Source organism: Triticum urartu, chromosome 4A (genome assembly GCF_056163025.1).
Source record: "Triticum urartu cultivar PI428250 chromosome 4A, HENAU_Tu73, whole genome shotgun sequence".
Classification (NCBI taxonomy): domain Eukaryota; kingdom Viridiplantae; phylum Streptophyta; class Magnoliopsida; order Poales; family Poaceae; genus Triticum; species Triticum urartu.
In genome coordinates, this window is record NC_141876.1 from 590,606,455 (window position 1) to 590,612,542 (window position 6,088).

Genomic DNA, 6,088 nt, shown 5'->3' on the forward strand with positions numbered 1-6,088 from the left:
TCGATGTAACTCTTTACGTCGAACTCTTTATCACCTCCATAACCGAGAAACATCTCCTTATTCCTCTAAGGATAATTTTTGACCGCTATCCGGTGATCTACTCCTAGATCACCTTTGTACCCTCTTGCCAGACATGTGGCAAGGCACACATCAGGTGCGGTACTTCAGCATGGCATACCGTATAGAGCCTATGACAAAAGCATAGGGGACGACCTTCGTCCTTCCTCTTTCTTCTGCCGTGGTCAATCTTTGAGTCTTACTCAACTTCACACCTTACAACTCAGGTAAGAACCCCTTCTTTGACTGATCTATTTTGAACTCCTTCAAAAACATGTCAAGGTGTGCGTTCTTTGAAAGTATCATCAGGCATCTTGATCTATCTCTATAGATCTTGATGCCCAATTTGTAAGCAGCTTTATCCAGGTCTTCCTTTGAAAAACACTCTTCAAACAACCGTTTATGCTTTCCAGAAATTCTACATTATTTCGGATCAACAATATGTCATCCACATATACTTATCAGAAATGTTGTAGTGCTCCCACTCACTTTCTTGTAAATACAAGTTTCTAGCGAACATTGTATAAACCTAAAAGCTTTGATCACTCCATCAAAACATATATTCCGATTCCGAGATGCTTGCTCTAGTCCATAGAAGGATTGCTGGAGCCAGCATACCTTTTAGCATCCTTAGGATCGACAAAACCTTTTATTGTATCACATACAACTTTTCTTATGAAAACTGGTAAGAAAACTTGTTTTGACATCCATCTGTAAGATTTCATAATCGAAAAATACAGCTAATGCTATGATTCCGACGGACTTAAGCATCGCTACGGGTGAGAAATTCTCATCGTAGTCAACTCCTTGAACTTGTGAAAGGACTCTTTCCCACAAGTCGAGCTTCATAGACGGTAACATTACCGCCCACGTCCGTCTTCTTCTTAAAGATCCATTTATCTCAATGGCTTGCCGATCATCGGGCAAGTCCACCAAAGTCCATAGTTTGTTCTGATATATGAATCCTATCTCGGATTTCATGGCTTCTAACCATTTGTCGGAATACGGGCCCACCATCGCTTCTCCATAGATCGTAGGTTCATTGTTGTCTAACAACATGATGTCTAAGACAGGATTACCGTACCACTTAGGAGTAGTACATATCCTTGTCGACCTACGAGGTTCGATAGCAACTTGATCCGAAGCTTCATGATCACTATCATTAACTTCCTATTCAACAGACGTAGGTGCCACAGAAAACATCTTTCTGTGTTGCATCATTCTCTGGTTGAAATAAAGGTTCGACAACCACATCAAGTTCTATCTTCCTCCCACTCAATTCTTTCGAGAGAAACTCCTTCTCGAGAAAGGACCCGTTCTTAGCGACAAACAATTTGCCCTCGGATCTGAGATAGAAGGTATACCCAACTGTCACCTTTGGGTATCCTATGAAGATGTGTTTGTCCGGTTTGGGTTCTAGCTTCTCCGGTTGAAGCCTTAAGCATCGCAGCCCCAAACATTAAGAAACGACAACTTTGGTTTCTTGCCAAACCAATGTTCATATGACGTCGTCTCAACGGAGTTTAGATGGTGTCCTATCTAAAGTGAATGTAGCTGTCTCTAACGCATAACCTCAAAATGAAAATGGTAAATCGGTAAGAGACATCATAGATCGCACCATATCTCATAGGGTTCGATTACGACGTCCGGACACACCATTACCCAGTGGTGTTCCAGGTGGCTTCAACTGTGAAACAATTCCACAATGTCTTAAGTGATTGCCAAACTCATAACTCAGAAAATCCCCTCTTGATCAGATCGTAGGAACATGATCTTATTGTTATGATGATTCTTAACTTCACTCTGAAATCGCTTGAACTTTTCAAACGTTTCAGACTTGTGCTTCATTAAGTAGATATACCTATATCTACCCAAATCATCAGTGAAGATGAGAAAATAGTGATATCCACCGCACGCTTCAATTCTCATTGGATCACACGCATCAGCATGTATGATTTCCAACAAGTCACTTGCCCGTTTCATTGTACCTGATAACGGGGTCTTAGTCATCCTGCCCATGAGGCATGGCTCACATGTGTCAAGCGATTCAAAATCAAGTGACTCCAAACATCCATCGACATGGAGTTTCTTCATGCATCTTACGCCAATATGACCTAAGCGGCAGTGCCACGAGAAAGTGGTACTATCATTATTAACTCTACATCTTTTGGCATGAACATGTGTATCACCACGACCGAGATTCAATGAACCATTCACATAGGGTGCATGACCATGAAAGGTATTATTCATGTAATCAGAATAACCATTATTCCCTAACTTAAATGAATAACCGTATTGCAATGAACATGATCTAATCATATTCATGCTCAACGTAGACACCTGATAACATTTATCTAGGTTCAATACTAATCCCGAAGGCAGATGGAGCGTGCGATGGTTATCTCATCAACTTTGGAAACACTTCCAACACACATCGTCACCTCGCCCTCAGCCAGTCTCCGTTTAGTCCGTAGCTTTTGCTTCAAGTCACCAATAATAGTAACTGAACCGGTATCCAATACCCAGGTGCTACCAGGAGTACTAGTGAGGTACACATTAATAACACGTATAAATTTTGTTGAAGTTGCCAGCCTTCTTATCTACCATGCATTTGGGGTAATTCCGCTACCAGTGACCGTTCCCTTTACAATAGAAGCACTTAGTCTCGGGTTTGGGTTCAACCTTGGGTTCCTTCACTGGAGCGGCAACTGGTTTGCCATCCATGAAGTTTCCCTTCTAGCCCTTGCCCTTCTTGAAACCAGTGGTCTTGTTAAACCATCAACACTTGATGCTCCTTCTTGATTTCTACCCTTTACGGTCTTAAGCACCGCGAACAGCTCCAGGATCAACTCCATCCCTTGCATGTCATAGTTCATCACAAAGATCTAGTAGCTTAGTGATAGTGGCTAGAGAACTCTATCAATCACTATCTTATCTAGAAGTTTAACTCCCACTTGATTTAAGTGATTGTAGCACCCAGACATTCTGAGCACATGCTCACTAGCTGAGCGATTCTCCTCCATCTTGTTTGCAAAAGAACTTGTCAGAGGTCTCATAACTCTCAACACGGGCATGAGCCTGAAATCCCAATTTCAGCTCTTTGAACATCTCATATGTCTTATGGCGTTCAAAACGTCATTCGAATGCCGATTCTAAGCCGTAAAGTATGGTGCACTAAACTATCAAGTAGTCATGAGGACGTGTCTGTCAGGTGTTCACAACATCCACAGACGACGTTGTAGGGGTTTGCACATCGAGCGGTGCATCAAAGACGTAAGCCTTCTGTGTAGCAGTGAGGACACTCCTCGGACTACGGATCTAGTCCGCATCATTGCTTACAATATCTTTCAACTTAATTTTTCTCTAGGAACGTATTGAAACAGGGAGCTACAACGTGAGCTGTTTATCTACAACATATTTGCAAATACAATTTAGACTATGTTCATGATAATTGAGTTCATCTAATCAAATTATTTAATGAACTCCCACTCAGATAGACATCCCTCTAGTCATCTAAGTGAAACATGATCCGAATCGACTAGGCCGTGTCCGATCATCACGTGAGACAGACTAGTGATCAACGGTGAACATCTCATGTTGATCGTATCTTCTATACGACTCATGCTCGACCTTTCGGTCTTCCGTGTTCCGAGGCCATGTCTGTACATGCTAGGCTCGTCAAGTCAACCTAAGTGTATTGCGTGTGTAAATCTGGCTTACACCCGTTGTATTCGAACGTTAGAATCTCACACCCGATCATCACGTGGTGCTTCGAAACAACGAACCTTCGCAACGGTGCACAGTTAGGGGGAACACTTTCTTGAAATTTTAGTGAGGGATCATCTTATTTAAGCTACCGTCGTTCTAAGCAAATAAGATGTAAAACATGATAAACATCACATGCAATCAAATAGCGACATGATATGGCCAATATCATTTTGCTCCTCTCGATCTCCATATTCGGGGCTCCATGATCATCGTTGTCACCGGCATGACACCATGATCTCCATCATCGTGTCTTCTTGAAGTTGTCTCGTCATCTATTACTTCTACTACTATGGCTAACGCTTTAGTAATAAAGTGAAGTAATTACATGACGTTTATGTTGAGACGCAGGTCATAAATAAATAAAGACAACTCTTATGGCTCCTGCCGGTTGTCATACTCATCGACATGCAAGTCGTGATTCCTATTACAAGAACATGATCAATCTCATACATCACATATATCATTCATCACATCCTTTTGGCCATATCACATCACAAGGCATATGCTGCAAAAACAAGTTAGACGTCCTCTAATTGTTGTTGCAAGTTTTTACGTGGCTGCTATAGGTTTCTAGCAAGAATGTTTCCTACCTACGCCAAAACCACAACGTGATATGCCAATTTCTATTTACCCTTCATAAGGACCCTTTTCATCGAATCTGATCCGACTAAAGTGGGAGAGACAGACACCCGCTAGCCACCTTATGCAACTAGTGCATGTCAGTCGGTGGAACCAGTCTCACGTAAGAGTACGTGTAAGGTCGGTCTGGGCCACTTCATCCCACGATGCCGCCGAATCAAGATAAGACTAGTAATGGCAAGCAAATTGACAATATCCACGCCCACAACTGCTTTGTGTTCTACTCGTGCATAGAAACTACGCATAGACCTAGCTCATGATGCCACTGTTGGGGAACGTAGCAGAAATTCAAAATTTTGTACGCATCACCAAGATCAATCTATGGAGTAATCTAGCAACGAGGGGAAGGAGAGTGCATCTATATAGCATCATGTCTTGACCATATCACATCACAACATGCCCTGCAAAAACAAGTTAGACGTCCTCTACTTTGTTGTTGCAAGTTTTACGTGGCTGCTACGGGCTTAGCAAGAATCGTTCTTACCTACGCATCAAAACCACAACGATAGTTTGTCAAGTTGGTGCTGTTTTAACCTTCGCAAGGACCGGGCGTAGCCACATTCGGTTCAACTAAAGTTGGAGAAACTGACACCTGCTAGTCACCTGTGTGCATAGCACGGCGGTAAAACCAGTCTCGCGTAAGCGTACGCGTAATGTCGGTCCGGGCCGCTTCATCCAACAATACCGCCAAACCAAAGTATGACATGCTGGTAAGCAGTATGACTTATATCGCCCACAACTCACTTGTGTTCTACTCGTGCATATGACATCTACGCATAAAACCTGGCTCGGATGCCACTGTTGGGGAACGTAGCAATTTCAAAAAAATTCCTACGCACACGCAAGATCTGTTGGGGAACGTAGCAGCAATTCAAAATTTTCTACGCATCACCAAGATCAATCTATGGAGTAATCTAGCAACGAGGGGAAGGAGAGTGCATCTACATACCCCATGTAGATCGCTAAGCGGAAGCGTTCAAGTGAACGGGGTTGATGGAGTCGTACTCGTCGTGATCCAAATCACCGATGATCCTAGTGCCGAACGGACGGCACCTCCGTGTTCAACACACGTACAGCCCGGTGACGTCTCCTACGCCTTGATCTAGCAAGGGGAGATGGAGAGGTTGGGAAGACTCCATCCAGCAGCAGCACAATGGCGTGGTGGTGGTGGAGGAGCGTGGTACTCCAGCAGGGCTTCACCAAGCACCGCAAGAGACGAGGAGGGAGAGGGGTAGGGCTGCGCCAAGAAGGAGATGTTCTCGTGTGTATGGCAGCCCAAAACCCCCACTATATATAGGGGAAAGGGAGGGGCTGTGCCCCCACCTAGGTTTCCACCCCTAGGGGTGGCGGCCAGCCCTAGATCCCATCTAGGGGCGGCCAAGGGGGGAGAGAGGGGGGAGGGCGCACCACTAGGTGGGCCTTAGGCCCATCTGAGCCTAGGGTTTCCCCCTTTTCCCTTCTCTCTTTGCCTTGGGCCCTGGTGGGGGGGGGGCGCACCAGCCCACCTGGGGCTGGTCCCCGTTCACACTTGGCCCACGCAGCCCTCTGGGGCAGGTAGCCCCACCTGGTGGACCCCTGGGACCCTCCCGGTGGTCCCGGTACGTTACCGATAGCATCCGAAACT